Genomic DNA, 18575 nt, shown 5'->3' on the forward strand with positions numbered 1-18575 from the left:
TAAAAGTCGGCGCCAGTCTCTGAAGCCTTGCAAGCTCGGCGAAGACCCTTTCACATTCGCACGAGTCATCCACGACGTCGTGAACAATCGATAGCGATGTCCGCCTTGAAGCGAGGACACCTTGTACATACATTGTTCATAGATATAGTCTGGGTCGGCTTATTTCATACCTTAAGGGTGAAACCTAATCATTTTTCCCCAATTACTACATATGCTAGACTAGACGGCAATTCGGAAGGCGGACGGCTACTAGATGCGCCGTAGCCTGTATGGCATGTGACGTCACAAGCTTTAACAGGAGAACCAATCAGAATCAGTCAATAACAAGTGCTTCCCGAGTTACTTTGTTCACGTGTGAGTGTTATAAAACATCGAATAAGTAAAACTAACATATACTGTGTATGTGTAAGATAAATAAATGGAAGGAGATACTATAAAAAGACAAGTACTGCACAGGCAGGCGCGGGAAATAGTGTTTAAGTTTTATAATTATTTTAAAAACATAAACGAGCAGAACTCTGCCGAGCATCATGGTGCTGGCCGCAACGTTGCCAGCGCGCAGGAGACGACTGCAGAAGCATGTGGTGTGGGTTTGCGAACCGTGCAAAGAATTGTTAGTGAAGGAAACAAATCTTTTAATGTGAGCGGAACTGCCACGTTTCCTTCTTCTGGAAAACATCCTCGTCGTGAAAAAACATCCTCTGAATTAGATGACTTTAATTAAAGTGTGCTGCGACGTACAGTATTAGATATGTACCTTCGACAATCCGACTCTGAAGAATCTGACGGGACTGATAAGGGAATCAGCGACTTCGATTAAAACCAGGTACTGAATATTTATTAAATCCTAATTTGTATTAAATGTGACCGAAATGTGGCAATATAACATGGTACTCGTAGTCATTGTTTTAGGGTATTTAACTAGCTAAAATAATCTGCGCCTAAAAATAGACCTATATACAATTTCTACTTAAATATTGTATCATTTTTCTAGTAATGCACCGTATGCATTTCGTATTAAAACTGTGTGATATAATAATAATAATAATAATAATAATAATAATAATAATAATAATAATAATAATATCACACATAAAAATCTTATAACTTGGTATAAACATTATTAATAGAACGTAAGATTTGATAATGTTCTGATAAAAGATTTGTCATGCTTGCAGTAATCAACGGCTAAGGTCATTATTATCTTTTTAAAATTGAAATTCTCTCCTCAGCTACTTGTATTGTGCGCGCGCGTGAAGTACGATGTGGCAATGCTGGGACACTGCGTATGCGCGAGACACAGACAAGTAAAAGAGCTACCACACCATAGATAAAGCTAGTGCATTACAGTAACATATACTTAAACCGTTTTAGCAGGTGAATTATATATTTTCGGGGCTCGAACTGGGCCTTAATTGGTTCCTATGTTGGCGGTTCCATAGATGAACCGTTCCTACTGCAAATAGAATCTTTGTAATAAGACAGCAATATTTTACATCTTTGCACGTCTTGTACTTTCTGCTTGACCTGCATTGGGTGTTTATCGAGAGGAAGATTGGGATAAGTAACAATTTTCGTTATAGTGAAGGCAGATGAGTTAAGGTTGGTAGCGCAAAAAGAGGAAGAAGTATGTTCGCACTCCTTCAGATGTTAAAGCATACCTGCACAAACAGCGCTCCAGTGTTGCCAGGTCTCCGGAAATTTCCGGAGATCTTCTGAATTTTTTAACTTCCCGGAAAAATAGGAAATAATGTTGTAATCTCCGGATTTTTTAATGTAGGAAATTATTTACTTTTTTAGAAAAATCAATCTCTGGCATATATTAAAACTGATAGATGAACATTATATAGTTAAAGTTTTGTTAATATTTTATAACTTGACTATTAAAGTTTCCCTAAATATAAAATATGTAACACGTAAAAATGAACATATCTGGTCTGGAGAAACATCTATGAGGAGAAGAAGGTGGTAACTACTAATCAAATTGGTGATTAAAAAAATTAAAGTAGAAATCTTTTTATTATAGGTTCATGTTATGTAATAGAAGGTCAAAATAACATTTTATGTGATTTTCGAAAGTGCCTCCGGAAATTGTGGACAAATCTCCGGATTTTTTTCATTACAACCTCCGGAAATATTTTTTAAAGATCTGACAACACTGCAGCGCTCAACGAGCGAGCGAGCTCCTTCGGAGCGGGAGAGCTATGTTTACCTCTCGCCGAATCGGAGAGGAAGAAACGTCAGAATGACAGACTTGCTATCGGCAGAGGAGAGGGAAACGACCACTCAGCTATCTAGTGGAGTGCAGTGTGTATTCTCAGCAGACATCGAGATTTTGGACCCGATAGAATAAGTTTACTAAGTCTATACTATAGACAGCTTTGTCACTGTGTGTGTTGTGGATGGGAGTCGGCAGGAGAGACATGTGTACATGAAACCAAGTCCAGTCCAGTCTGCTGCTGCTGTACAATGACGTTCCAAAGAAAGACAACTAATTTATCAAACATTAAAATAAAATGATTATAAGAGGAGAAAAATTCTGTAGAACCAAAAAAATTAACCTATACGCAGACTAAAATAAAAACCTATAATGCAAAATTTTGAAAATAAATTAATATGCATTTCCATTCGGCTTCTTTCATAAGCACATGTGCAATACTGACACAACATACATAAGAATCATACACAATATACACAACTTATAATGTACAATCAATGATATCCCCACAGTATATCCTATACAATATAATGTAAAGAGAATTTATTATCTGTTCAACTTGTTTATTTTCCAGCTTCATCTTCTGGAATACTATTTGAACTGTTACAATGTACTACAACATACATTCTCAAGGTCTCAAAACTAAATTTTCTTCGGTTGTCGGCAAGACAAAGTTTATATTGGGAGAAGCACCGCTCTACACCACATGATGTAATGGGTGCAAAACGATAAAACACTAAGACATTGAAATCTATCTTCGCTACCCCAGCAGTGTCCGTAGACTTCTTGCCTGCTAGTATGCCTTTTATGTCGCAGGATATGGCATATCCACTGTTTTTACACAAAACTGAATTTAATTTCTGTTTAACACGATTACTAGCTGGTGTAGCGGATGCTTGATGAATTACTTTCGTTATCTCCTCAATTAATTTTAGAGCTTCAGCAGACGAATAATTGACGTTTTCTATGACCTCACTGGTTAGTAGAATTTTTTTTCCTGGAGTGTTCCGACTATGACATTTACTATACACCTGCCAGCTAAATCAGTGGCTTCGTCTATCGACACCCAGATTTTATTATTTGCTGTTTGTTGTCTAATGTTACTTATTGTTGTATCGTAGCACTTTCTCAAGTAAGTCTGCCGCAACGTCGAGTCAGTAAGGAGTGCTCTCTTCGTATATTATTCCATGAAAGCTTTAAAATTAGGGTTATTTACTTTATTAAATTATATGTTTACAGCCATCATTTCACATTGATCTAGAATGAACTCGGATTCTTTATTTGTAAGTTAATCTGACACAGGTGGATTTTCTTCCCTGTTAAGAGACAAAATGTTTATATGTGAAACGTTTTTGGGAGTTACAATGAGTCTCAATGTATCGTTTTTGTCTCCCCTTAGTCTAACATTACACAATTTAATGTAACATTGTCCCCATTAACTTCAAAATAATCACTTTCGAACTCCTGCACAAATAAATGCGTCTTAGAGCTTTTCATTTTTGGCATACTTACTGTTAATCATATTCTTCGACTAGTCAGATAGATAACCACATAGATCAAAACTAGACTACTATCTCCGGTTCTCTATCTGGAAATGTGAACTAGGCGTACGGGACTGTTTTTATTATTAGAACAGTGCCTGCCTTATGAGTATGACTGAGTAAATAAAGCACATGGGACGACAGGTCGGTCGCTACCATCAGTGCCTCCACCCACTATCGTCCTGCTTTCCAACTTGAAACCGCACTGTTTTCGTCTATCGGGTCTAAAGTCTCTAAGCCTGATTCTCAGTAACTGTTTCACGTTGCTTACCTATTGCTACAGTACAGTATGGAGGAATCTAAAAGACGGAGAAGTGATGATCAGGCAAATTCTTTCGATGTTGCATGAGAAAATGCTTATTTTTTTCATAGCTGCTACAGTAAATACTCAGAGCTTTATCTGCCACAACATTTTGAAATGCAGAAAGAAACATAACTTCATGCGTCATTATGGGTCCAGACATAAAGATACTAAATATATTAATCTTCAACAATTTAAATATCTCTCTTCAGGGAAAAGGCCAGCTCAGTGTTGATATTTTGAATAAATTACGGGATTTCAGTCGTAAACTTACACTTTTCGTGTAAGAAACTGCTCGTGATGAAGCCATGTTAAACGATTATGTGCAAATATTAATTGAAATTCAAAATGAATTTAATTCTAGATTCCAAGACCTTGTCCACACCTGTGGAGTAACGGTTAGTGCGTCTAGACGCGAAACCAGGTGGCCCGGGTTCGATTTCCTGTCGGGGCAATTTACCTGGTTGAGGATTTTTCCGGGGTTTTCCCTCAACCCAGTATAAGCAAACGCTGAGTAACTTTCGGTGTTGGACCCCGGACTCATTTCAAAGGCATTATCACCTTCTTCTCGTTCAGACGCTAAATAACATAAGTTCTAGATCCAGCGTCGTAAAATAACCTACTAAAAAGCTTGTCTTAATCGGAAAGAAGTTTAAAGTTATCATCAAAGCTCGGAAGTTGGGGACTTGTGTCTTTGAACGTGGCTAAGCGACCGGACTTCAATGTCAACAAACTCCCGCTTCCAGCACGGAGGTACTGTCAGGTCTGCTATAAAAGTGGTTCCTGGCTGGAACAACATAATGATAACATTATGATAGGTTGAAACATCTAATTTTATAGCATATATATAAATAAACATGCAAAATACATCAAATTTACAGTTCTGCTCTGTACATTTCATTACAGTGTATGACTACATGCATTCGAAGATTTTCGAACCCATAAATTCTTCGTCTGTTAGTTAAACATGATTTGAAACGAAGGAAACTTATTTCCACGTCACATGAAGTGACGGGAGCAAACTTTAATTTTTTTTATTTTATTTATTTTAACTAGCTACCTAGTGAGTACAAATTGCATTTATAAAATAAAAATGTTTCTAGCCACTACCGTAAGAGTCAGGCTCGTGTACGGTGTGGTCTTAGTGAATAATATAACATAAAATTTACAAGGACAGTTTACTAAATACAGTAATTAACTTAATTCAAACCAATAAGTACAACACAAGAGCAAGAATAAAGAAGAAAGGGAAAACGAGAGAAAAATACACATTTAATATAAATTGACAATCCGACAGAAGCCAGTGATATTCAATAAAAACATGAATATAGTCGATAGAAATAAAAGGTAAAAAGTACATTTGTTACTATTATATATCATGGATAATTTTACAAAATTCTTTTTTAAAAGTTTCAATTTTAAAAAATTTCAAATTTGGAAAATGGTTTGAAATTTTATTATAGAGTCTTGGGCCTAAATAAAATACTGAATATTTCACTGTCACTGTTTCCTGTTCTATTTTCAGCAGATCTCGTATCTGAGAAAGATAAGTATATCCTAAATTTTTCTCGCAAATAGTTTTCAATTAGTGTATCACTACTAGGGAAGGTCCCTCTACGACTTGATCCATGGCTATGGACAAATTCTCCATCAATTTAAAGGACTGCAATGTCTTTCAATGAATGCCCGTTTCCAGCTCTAGTTTATGTGTGGTACAACTTACGAGATATAAACTCTGCATTAGAAGAAAACAATGTATCTCCTCAGAATTCCTCCACGAAATTCTGTACCTAAAATTTAAGAAATGCATTTTCAAACTTCCATAACACCCATTCGAATAACACGTATTTTCTAATTCCTCAAACAGACCGTTTACCTGTAATTCTCTTAATGTCATTGGCTTCGACGTGACACAGTTTATTCGTTCGTCTTCTTGCCATTCGATGTGACCACTTTCTTAGTACAAACGACTGTCCCTGAGCACTTGCAGCGTGAGCTTTGTGTACGTTATGCCTGTAACCTTACTCAAGCACACGACACACAAGTCCCCAAGATCCGAGCTTTGGTTATCATAATAAATTCCTTCAACACCAGTTGAAACAATGTCATATAAGTTACAGGTGGGCCTGGTTGGCGCAGTTGGTATAGCGCTGGCCTTCTATGCCCAAGGTTGCGGGTTCGATTCCGGGCCAGGTCGATTGCATTTAAGTGTTCTCATATAACCTCGGCAGTTGCGAGCGTCGTTAAATAAAACATCACATTTAACGATTTACAGCTCGGACTTATTGATCTTCAATGTGGCCTAAGGTATAAAGATCGTTTGAATAATACTACTAGCCTGGTTGAGTTTTACAAGACTAAACATTAGCAATAATATCCACGACAGATTGGCTGTGAAAATGATTGCTATGTTTGGCTCAACATTTATATTTGTGAGCAACTGTTTTCTATAATCAACATTAATAAAGGCAGGCATCGAACATATGTAAGAACCGAACGTCAATAGGGGAAGTTACCCCACTCTCGCAGCACGCTTTACAGCCATGCTTTTTCCTCTTTTTGACATTATTGTAATACAAATCTAAACACGAAAGAAATTATATTTCTATCGATCACCCACCTGCATTATCACACTACTGTTTCTTTCAGCTGCCAACAGCATAAAACCTCGTTTTGATGTACTGATAAATGCAAATATAACAACAAGATATTTTGCTTTTAAGTAGGTATAAATTTTTTAGTATTTCTGTAAAGTAATATTTCTGTATTAATTAATATGTCCAAGATAGTTTTGCAAAGACTGAACGGGAATTCATTTCATAAACACTCGTAATAATACTTCCTTTTGTGTATATTTTGTACGAGATCGCCCCTTCTTCCAGTCCACCCTATACAGAGCGCAGCTAATACCTGCATTCCGCTCATAGAAGTCATTGCATTTAAGGGAAAAATTCCAGTTAGGAGTAGGCTAAGATATGACGTGTAAATTATAAAATACTGAAACCGGTCATTATTTCATATACCTGGGATATAACCTGTCTTACGTAGAAGACCAATGTCCACACCTGTGGAGTAACGGTCAGCGCGTCTGGCCGCGAAACCAGGTGGCCCGGGTTCGAATTCCGGTCGGGGCAAGTTATCTGGTTGAGGTTTTTTCCGGGGTTTTCCCTCAATCCAATACGAGCAAATGCTGGGTAATTTTCGGTGCTGGACCCCGGACTCATCTCACCGGCATTATCACCTTCATTTCATTTAGACGCTAAATAACCTAGATGTTGATACAGCGTCGTAAAATAACCCAATAAAATAAAAAAATAAAATAGAAGACCAAGATACTGATTTCGAAATTTAAAATGTCAAGAGGAGAGAGGAGATGTGGTAAATAACCAATAAATTAAAAATAATTTTTGAAAAACAATATTTTATGTAAAAAACACAAAATTTAAAGCATATTTATGGCCTTGTCAGCTGTTCAGACGCCAATTTTAAAGGTCTATTGAACATGATTTTTAAATGAAAGTAAACTTTGATTGCAATTGCCTGTTGACTTGCTTTATTTCATACAGAAAGTTACTTGTCTTCGGAACTATGAACGCTACATTCATTATACAGTAGAATTCCTCGTATCCGGCAACTGTGGGACTAAGCCAGTGCCGGATAACTGATTTTGCCGGATAATTGGAAAATACCTTTATAGGTTATGTAAAGACACACTGTACTGCACAAACATTTTTTTCCATGTTCAAATTTAGTAATTTTCATATAGATATTTAAAAATAAAGTTTTGAAATACGAACAATATTTATTTTTAGTACTGAATACGGTAATGTACATTCATCAATTCGTAATTATTGTAATACATAATAGCGTAATAAATACTGAACGTTTTCGTAACCTTACGACAATTTTAAATAGCGTCCATATGACGTGAAGAGCAGTGTAGCCAACGTCGCACTATGAAGGTGAAGAAGTAGCGCTCGATGATTTGAACCTCTTTAACATATCTCTAATGTCCTCTTGTTTATATATACTATCTATATTAATAATAATAATAATAATAATAATAATAATAATAATAATTTATTTGCTAATTTATTTATTTATTTACTTATTTATTTAGTTATTGATTAATTAATTTATTAATTAATTTATTAATTAATTAATTTATTTATTTATTTATGTATTTATTTATTTATTTATTTATTTATTTATTTATTTATCAATGCTGAAATGAAATTATTGTGGATTCAGACTGAAAATAAATCATAATTTTACACAAGCTACGCATAGTTCCAGTAACTGAATATTTAAAGTATTACAGGCAAAACTGGTTTGAACGTGTGAATAGAATGATGAGATCCAGGATATCATACAAAATTCTTCGTTACAGTCCGGGTCACCGTTTTTGGCGTGTGAAATAAGTAATGAGAACGTTAAATGCGAGTGTTTTATATTTGCCTCAGTCAGTCTGACAACTGTATGTATTTATTCACACTGCAATGGGTATATACCCGGTGGCAGTGGTAACTAATTACACTCAATAATGACAATAATAAACTTGTTAATTAAAAACATACTTAATAATACCAATAATTAATACAATTAATTAATACTAACAATTAATAATAATAATAATAATAATAATAATAATAATAATAATAATAATAATAATAGGGAATATCCTAAATTAAATGAAGCACGATCACTTAAAATAACATTTAAAATAAATCTAATTTGTATCTTAAATCTAAGTTCGAACTAAAACCCACGAGTATGATATGTTCATATCTGCACAAGTACCTTTCCACATTACACTCATTTCGCTGTCAACTCACTCACTGCACTGTAACTACGACACATTTCACTGATTCTATCCTCATTTCACTAACACTTCAAAAACATTTCACTGTTCAAATACTTTGCACTGCCACTATAACCTATAAAGCTTCCCTGACAGGAACACGTTTCACTGACACAACACACTTCACTGACACAACATAATTATTCACTGATACAACACTTCAATAACAAAATATCATTTACATCCTTTACATACTGTGTATAATTATCGTCTATTAGTAAAGTCCTTAAGCCTATTTATATACTTTTTGGTTTTTGGTATAGCCTTTAGTAAGTCTGCAGGTAAAGCATTCCAGTCCCTGATAGTACGATTGAGAAAAGAAAACTTTCCTGTGTTGGATAAATAGCTGATGTGACGTGTGTAAGAAGTGGTACCATTATCAGCTCCACTAGCAACATGCTCACAAACTGGGCACTATACAGTATATCAAGGACACACGCCAAAAACGCTGGCGCCAGCTGTACTTTCGTCGTGGGAAAAAATCTTTGGGAAGACAACGCAAAATATGTATAGGAGACCGTAACGGGTCAGGAGGCCCAACACGGGAATTGCTGCTGATGATGTTTATTATTATTATTATTATTATTATTATTATTATTATTATTATTATTATATAAGCATAAAATAATTCTCTCCTATTTGAATGGAGTGCGCCTCAGGGCCGTTCTGAATTCTTCACCTTCGCCCACGATCGAACCTGCACCTCCTACGTCCATATCCAGCCGCTTTACGGACTGAAATAACTCGGGAGTCTGATCTCTTCCAAACACGGAGTAAATAAAGAGCCTACGAGTACAGCATTGCACCCATAAGTCTGTGTGAAGCACAAAACAGCATTTCTAATGTGAAGTTAATGGGTCGGATGTAAGAAACATTTCAGTGAAAGGAATTCTTAGTACTGCGGAGATGGTTTCGAAGTACTCATGGTTTGGTTCTGTGTTCCTAAAAGCGTTTGAATTAGTAAATAACCATTATGCCGCTGTATGTACGAAGTATGACGTAAACTCGTTTTTATAATCACTTTTAAGTAGTTAGTTATTTGTATTTTTAAAATGCTGTGATTACATATTTACATCTCTTCCATCTTTTGATGTCCGATTGTAAATCAGCAGCTCTGGTAATTGGCTGTCCTAATAGCAGTACAATTCGTAAATGGCATATGCGTGATGTGTGTAATTATATATTTATGTCGAATTTGTTGGAGTAAATATTGTTCGCTTTATCTGCCGCACGAAGTATTCATATACTAGGCGATGCTTTGAGTGCAGTTAGCCGAGCAATTCTCACTAGTCCCGAGTTCGAATTTTGTTGTATAAAGCGAATACCGTATGTAAAAACTTTCCTCTCGCTTACTTCGGTTTTAATCGCTAAATAGTTTGTGCAATTGCTGGAATAATCTCATTTATTTATTTATTTATTTATTTATTTATTTATTTATGTATTTATTTATTTATTTATTTATTTATTTATTTTTATTTATTTATTTATTTATTTATGTATTTATTTATTTATTTATTTGTTTGTTTCTTTCTTTATTTACTTATTTATTTATCTATTTACTAAATTTAATTATTTATTTAATACTTGATTATTATTTAACATACTTATTGCATTAATTGATTCATTGACTTATTGACTGACCGCATTGATTGATTAATTAATTTATTCACTAACTGCTTTCATTGAATGACTTTCAGATGTACTGATTAATTTACTAGCTGAATTATTCTCTTACTGACTGATTGACTGCATTCATTCATTGATTGGCTGGCTGTCTCATTGCTATATTGATATATTGATGGATTTATTTGTTTGTTTGTTGATTTATTTATTTATTTGTTAATTTATTTAGTTATTTATTTGTTGGTTTATTGATATATATATATATTTTTGGATATTGATTTATTAATTGTCTGATTTATTTATGTATTTATTTATTTATTATTTATTTGTTGATTTGTTTGTTTATTTATTTCTTTACTTATTTGTTTATTTATTATTGTGCTTGTTTATTTATTTATTTGTTTATTTCTTTATTTATTTGTTTATTTATTTGTTGATTCATTTATTTGTTGATTCATTTTTATTTATTCATTTATTTATTTGTTGATTCATTTATTTGTTGATTCATTTTTATTTATTAATTTATTTATATATTAAATTATTTATTTGTTGATTTATTTGTTTGTTGATTTATTTATTTGTTTGCTTGTTGATTTATTTATTTTTTCATTTATTTGTTGATTTACTTATTGTTGATTCATTATATATATATTTATATGTTGATTTATTTATTTATTTACTTATTTATTTATTGCATTAATTGATTGATTCATTGATTGATTGATTGATTCACATTTTGAATGATTAGTTATTGACTTATTGGATTGATTGATTGATTGATTGATTGATTGATTTATTTATTTATTGGCTCATTGATTGAATTGATTGATTTAATGATTAACTGAATTATTGCTTTACTTTTCGACTGATTGATTAGAATCTTTGATTATTTAATAGGTATATTGATTTATTGTCTGATTGATTGTTTAATCTGTTGACTGATTGATTGGACTGATTGATTTATTTATTATTGACTGCTTAATTACATTGGTTAATTGATGACTTATTGATTGATTGAATTGACTAATTTATTGGATTTATTGATTGACTAACTAATTGATTCATTGGTTTATTGACTACTTTTTAAATGTACATACATAAGGCAAAATTGGTCGGAGTGTTACTTTGCGACACTTCAAAATTAATGTAACATTCTTATCATGTAGAGGTATTTTCCGAAAGGTATTTCGACATTTGTCTAATAGCCCGAGTTTTGCAATTCATGTAAGGAACGGTTTTCCACGTGATGCAATTCAAAATCTGATAAAAAAATTACACCCCTCGAATCCGAAATATTCTTGCTGCCGATATTAGAACCTACTATCGTCAGACACTATCGCCTTTCAAAACTGTTAAAATACACAATTAACTAATTCAACTAGCATAATATATTATATTACTGTGATGTACCGAAATACATATGATATGTCCGTGCAGGAATTCCGCATTACCATATGGTGAAGAATTGGTAGAACGGAGAAAAATTCTCTCCCGCACCGGGATCAGAACCCTGGTTTTCAGCTCTACGTGCTGACGCTTTATCCACTAAGTCACACCGGATCCAAATTCCGATGCCGGATTGAATCCTTCTCAGTTTAAGTTCTATCTCTCTGTTCCCCTTTGGTGGCCTACCCTCATGTACTGTGTCGCAGAATATGTTACAGTGGCACAATGTCCAAAACTATGTACAGAGGTGCACTCATTACGAGTGACTAAGTGGCCGGGATCCGACGGAACATGGCGCCGTCTTGAATCACGAAGTGATTAATTACGCTTATCATAGTACCCTAGATCATATATACCCAGATGCGTTATAGGCTTTGACGGTGACAACTTTTGTCAGGTTTACTATGCTGCCATCTAGTTGTTACATAAGGAGCCACGTCATAACTCCCATTTGACGAATTGTATTAGCGACTGTACTGCCATCTCGTGTTCGCTTACGGCAGATGGTTAGCGATCCTGGCTGTTGTTCTCTTCAAAGTGCAACTGATTTTGACATAGGAATGAGCAATCTATATGTGATCTGGGATATTACTATGAGGTACCGAAGTACTAGATATTTCCGTGCAGTAATTCTGCATTACTATATGGTCTTCGTCATAATATATTACATTCGGGCATAAACATATTAATACTCATAATATGTAATGGTTAATAATATATGGTTTGTTTTTAGACTAGTTTACTGAATAGACATTTCTATTAATATGTTAAATAGTGGTTGTATCTAAATATATAAATAATAGTATTTTACAAAAAATGATAGTTCTAAGTAATGTTAAATATCTCTCCGTTTCTAATTTATTCAGATTAACTGGTGCTTTAGAAAGTTTCAATAATATTATTTTACAACGTAACTATTAATAATAATAATAATAATAATAATAATAATAATAATAATAATAATAATGGTTTATTTTAACTGGCAGAGTTAAGGCCATTCGGCCTTCTCTTCCACTCAACCAGTGCGATACAAAAATACAAAATTACTATATTGCTAAAGAGCAAAACATAATTAATACAATACAATACAATACAATACATAACAATTCTTTTACCTTCCAAATACTCCAATGAAATAATTATGTACTAATAATAACATTAATAATAATAATCATACCTAAATATAATTAAATCATTAAACTCGATTATGATTATAATTACAACTTCAATTTATCTGCGTCAGTAAGAAATTGTTTAGCTTTGTCTTGAAAGTAGTTATTGTCTGGCAGCTCCTAATCTTCTGAGGTAGAGAATTCCATTCACAAGGGACGGAGACAGTGAAAGAGGATGAATAGTGGGATGTTCTATGGGCAGGAATTGCTAGGATTTGGCTCTCTTGTGACCTGGTGTTTAGATTGTGATTGCAGGATAAGTAGTTAAACCGGGAACGAAGATAATTTGGAGTAGAAGTGTGGAGAACTCGAAACGGAAGAGAAAGCGAATGTAGTGATCTACGGTTATTGAGTCGCAGCCAGGATAAATATCTGAACGAAGGTGTAATATGGTCAAATTTGCGAGCATTGCTGATGAATCTGACACACATATTGTGCACACGCTGCAGCTTGTTCGAAAGTTCAGTTATCAAATCTGTAAGTATTATGTCGCAATAGTCAAACAGTGGTAGTACGAGGGTTTCCACTAAAGTCTGTTTTAATTTTGGCGGGAGGAAGTTTATGAACGGGTTAAGAGAATGCATGGTATAGCACACTCTCTTGGATATTTCCTTTATTTGGCATTCCTAATTTAAATTTCCGTCTAAGTAAACGCCAAGGTTTCTGACGACAGAGTGGTACGGAATAGTGGCATTATTTACTGTAACGATTGGGATATGTCTGTTGTTCATTGTGTTCAGTAGTCGCTTATGTCCAATTATTATAGCTTGTGACTTACAAGCATTTAACCCAAGTCCGAACTTATTCGTCCATTAATAAATTTGATTCAAGTCACGATTAAGTCTGCCAATAGTTGCATCAATTTCGTTTGGTCGGGAATGTATATAGAGTTGTAAGTCGTCTGCGTAAATGTGATACTTGCAGTAGTATAAGTCTTTAGTCACGTCATTTATGTAAATGGAGAAAAGCAGTGGTCCAAGCTCTGTACCTTGAGGTATTCCAACTTTCGTGTATCGCCAAGGGGAAAACCGATTTTGTACTGAGACACATTGTTGACGATCACGAATATAAGAGTCCAGCCAATTAATGCGGCTGTCAGATAAATATAACGTTCTAAGTCTTGCAAGTAGTAGGTCAAGATCAACTGAGTCGAATGCTTTACTGAAGTCAAGTAGAGTTAGTATGGTCGCCTCGCCTCTGTCCATTGATTCTCGCATTATTATTTTATTATTACTACTACCACTATCACCACCACTACTACTACTGCTACTACTACTACTACTACTACTAGTATATTTTTAATTGTCGACCTAGTTGGGTGGGAGAGAAGGCCTAATACTACTACTACTACTACTACTACTACTACTACTACTACTACTACTACTACTACTACCACTACCACTGGTATATTTTTATTAATTGTCGACCTAGTTGAGAGGCAGAGAAGGCCTACTACTATTACTACTACTACTACTACTGGTATATTTTTTAATAATTGTCGACCTAGATGGGTGGGAGAGAAGGCCTAATACTACTACTCCTACTACTACTACTACTACTACTACTACTACTACTACTACTACTACTACTACCACTAGTATATTTTTATTAATTGTCGACCAAGTTGAGAGGTAGAGAAGACCTACTATTACTACTACTACTACTGCTACCACTACTACTAATATATTTTTATTGTCGACCAAGTTGAGAGGTAGAGAAGGCCTACTACTACTACTACTACTTCTACTACTACTACTACTACTACTACTACTACTACTACTACTACTCCTATCACTACCACTACCACAAGTATATTTTTATTAATTGTCGAACTTGTTGAGAGGTAGAGAAGGCCTACTACTACTATTACTACTACTACTACTAGTAGTAGTAGTAGTACTAGCAGTAGTAGTAGTAGTAGTACTACTACTAATAGTACTACTACTAGTAGTAGTACTACTAGTACTACTAGTAGTAGTAGTAGTACTACTACTAGTAGTAGTAGTAGTAGTACTACTAGTAGTAGTATATTTTATTAATTGTCGACCTAGTTGACAGGTAGAGAAGGCCTACTACTACTACTACTACTACCACCACTGCCACTACCACTGGTATATTTTTATTAATTGTCGACCTAGTTGAGAGGCAGAGAAGGCCTACTACTACTACTACTGGTATATTTTTTAATAATTGTCGACCTAGATGGGTGGGAGAGAAGACCTAATACTACTACTCCTACTACTACTACTACTACTACTACTATTACTACTAATACCACTAGTATATTTTTATTAATTGTCGACCTAGTTGAGAGATAGAGAAGACCTACTATTACTACTACTACTACTGCTACCACTACTACTAATATATTTTTATTGTCGACCTAGTTGAGGGGTAGAGAATGCCTACTACTACTACTACTACTACTACTACTATCACTACCACTACCACTACCACAAGTATATTTTTATTAATTGTCGAACTTGTTGAGAGGTAGAGAAGGCCTACTACTACTATTACTACTACTACTAGTAGTAGTAGTAGTAGTACTAGCAGTAGTAGTAGTAGTACTACTACTACTACTACTAATAGTACTACTAGTAGCAGTAGTAGTACTACTAGTACTACTAGTAGTAGTAGTAGTAGTAGTACTACTAGTAGTAGTATATTTTATTAATTGTCGACCTAGTTGACAGGTAGAGAAGGCCTACTACTACTACTACCACCACTGCCACTACCACTGGTATATTTTTATTAATTGTCGACCTAGTTGAGAGGCAGAGAAGGCCTACTACTACTACTACTACTACTACTACTACTACTACTGGTATATTTTTTAATAATTGTCGACCTAGATGGGTGGGAGAGAAGACCTAATACTACTACTCCTACTACTACTACTACTACTACTACTACTACTACTACTACTATTACTACTAATACCACTAGTATATTTTTATTAATTGTCGACCTAGTTGAGAGATAGAGAAGACCTACTATTACTACTACTACTACTGCTACCACTACTACTAATATATTTTTATTGTCGACCTAGTTGAGGGGTAGAGAATGCCTACTACTACTACTACTACTACTACTACTACTACTACTACTACTACTACTACTACTACTATCACTACCACTACCACAAGTATATTTTTATTAATTTTCGAACTTGTTGAGAGGTAGAGAAGGCCTACTACTACTATTACTACTACTACTACTACTACTACTAGTAGTAGTAGTAGTAGTAGTAGTAGTAGTAGTAGTAGTATATTTTATTAATTGTCGACCTAGTTGAGTGGGAGAGAAGGCCTCAAGCCCTTAATTCTGCCTAGGTTTAATAAAACAAATTATTATTATTATTATTATTATTATTATTAGTATTATTTAGAAAGCCGAATTGCGTACAAATCAATTACGCAAAGTTCAGAGTTATTTTATGTGTAATTAAATGTAATGTTGTGAGGACCTGTGCATAATTTATTAGAAACCAGTGCTACGTATAACTGCGTTACGTACAATACAAGTTCTACTATATATGAAATGTCTTACATACAGAAAAGGAAAAGCGCAAAGGATATGTGCACCGTTGGTTCCATTTTCCCTCGTACACATATCTGGGCCTGTTTTCAACGCCGTCAGAAGTAACAAGACGCCCAGATGTGAAGACAGCTCTGAACGTAGTGTTCTATCAACAGCGCAGCGGTCCGCTGTCTCAGCTTTCGACCACGAAGGTAGAAGCCACTTTCGTCGGAGCCGGGAAGAATGAGGCTCTGATTGAATAAGTCTCACTGATACACTACAGCTGTGCTGGATATTTTGCGGCGTCCAGTTTTCTCGCAGAATCATCTTTGTCGTTTCTGAGGTAGATATATAAGGCATTACAGAATTGGCCCGCAAATTGGACAATTGGAAAAGGAGTGAGCCGATGGTAGAGGTGTCGTGTTCGGACAAACTCCTGAGCGAACTCAGCTGCTGTTTGTGGGGCGGGACTACAGGATGGAGGGTCGGCCTTCATTATGCACCTTTCCCAAGGAGGATGGAGTCGGAATGGTATTGCAACAGCTGAGCGCGTTCGAATTTCCATTGCCGTCCTCCAAACTTCGGTTATTAATAGGTAGATGATTTACACGTGCTAAAAATGTAAATAATTTATATACATGTGTTAATATTGAACGGGTTACATCAGCTTCTTGTCTATGCAGATGACGTGAATATGTTAAAAGAAAATACACAAACGATTAGGGAAAACACGGAAATTTTACTTGAAGCAAGTAAAGCGATCGGTTTGGAAGTAAATCCCGAAAAGACAAAGTATATGATTATGTTTCGTGACGGGAATATTGTACGAAATGGAAATGTAAAAATTGGAGATTTATCCTTCGAAGAGGTGGAAAAATTCAAATATCTTGAAGCAACAGTAACAAATATAAATGACACTCGGGAGGAAATTAAACGCAGAATAAATATGGGAAATGCGTGTTATTATTCGGTTGAGAAGCTCTTATCATCCAGTCTGCTGTCCAAAAATCTGAAAGTTAGAATTTATGAAACAGTTGTATTACCGGTTGTTCTGTATGGTTGTGAAACTTGGACTCTCACTCTGAGAGAGGAATATAGGTTAAGGGTGTTTGAGAATAAGGTGCTTAGGAAAATATTTGGGGCTAAGCGGGATGAAGTTGCAGGAGAATGGAGAAAGTTACACAACACAGAACTGCACGCATTGTATTCTTCACCTGACATAATTAGGAACTTAAAATCCAGACGTTTGAGATGGGCAGGGCATGTAGCACGTATGGGCGAATCCAGAAATGCATATATAGTGTTAGTTGGGAGACCGGAGAGAAAAATACCTTTAGGGAGGCCGAGACGTAGAGGGGAGGATAATATTAAAATGGATTTGAGGGAGTTTGGGTATGATGATAGAGACTGGATTAATCTTGCACAGGATAGGGACTGATGGCGGGCTTATGTGAGGGCGGCAATGAACCTTCGGGTTCCTTAAAAGCCATTTGTAAGTAAGTACATGTGTTAATAGTACATTATGCAACGAGCCTATAATGGTAGTAATTTAGACGCGAGTATGTTTATGAAACGAGCGCAAGCGAGTTTCATAATTTTTATACGAGCGTCTTAATTACCATTATAGTCAAGCTTCATACGACTTTTTATGCTCGACCATATTTCTAACTCGAAATTATTCATAAGTATTCATGTTATTCTTATCTGACTGAGGAGCGGAACTGACCTTGTGCAATACCTCGTGAATTATGAGATGTGCGCAGACGCGAAAGTATTGATATTTTCCGAGAAACAGATGTCGACATTGACCTTGACATTGAAAAACGAGATGACAAATTTAATTTATTTGAATATTATTTACAATTAACGCTAATTATTATAGTAACAG

This window comes from Periplaneta americana, chromosome 10, assembly GCF_040183065.1.
Source record: "Periplaneta americana isolate PAMFEO1 chromosome 10, P.americana_PAMFEO1_priV1, whole genome shotgun sequence".
NCBI lineage: Eukaryota > Metazoa > Arthropoda > Insecta > Blattodea > Blattidae > Periplaneta > Periplaneta americana.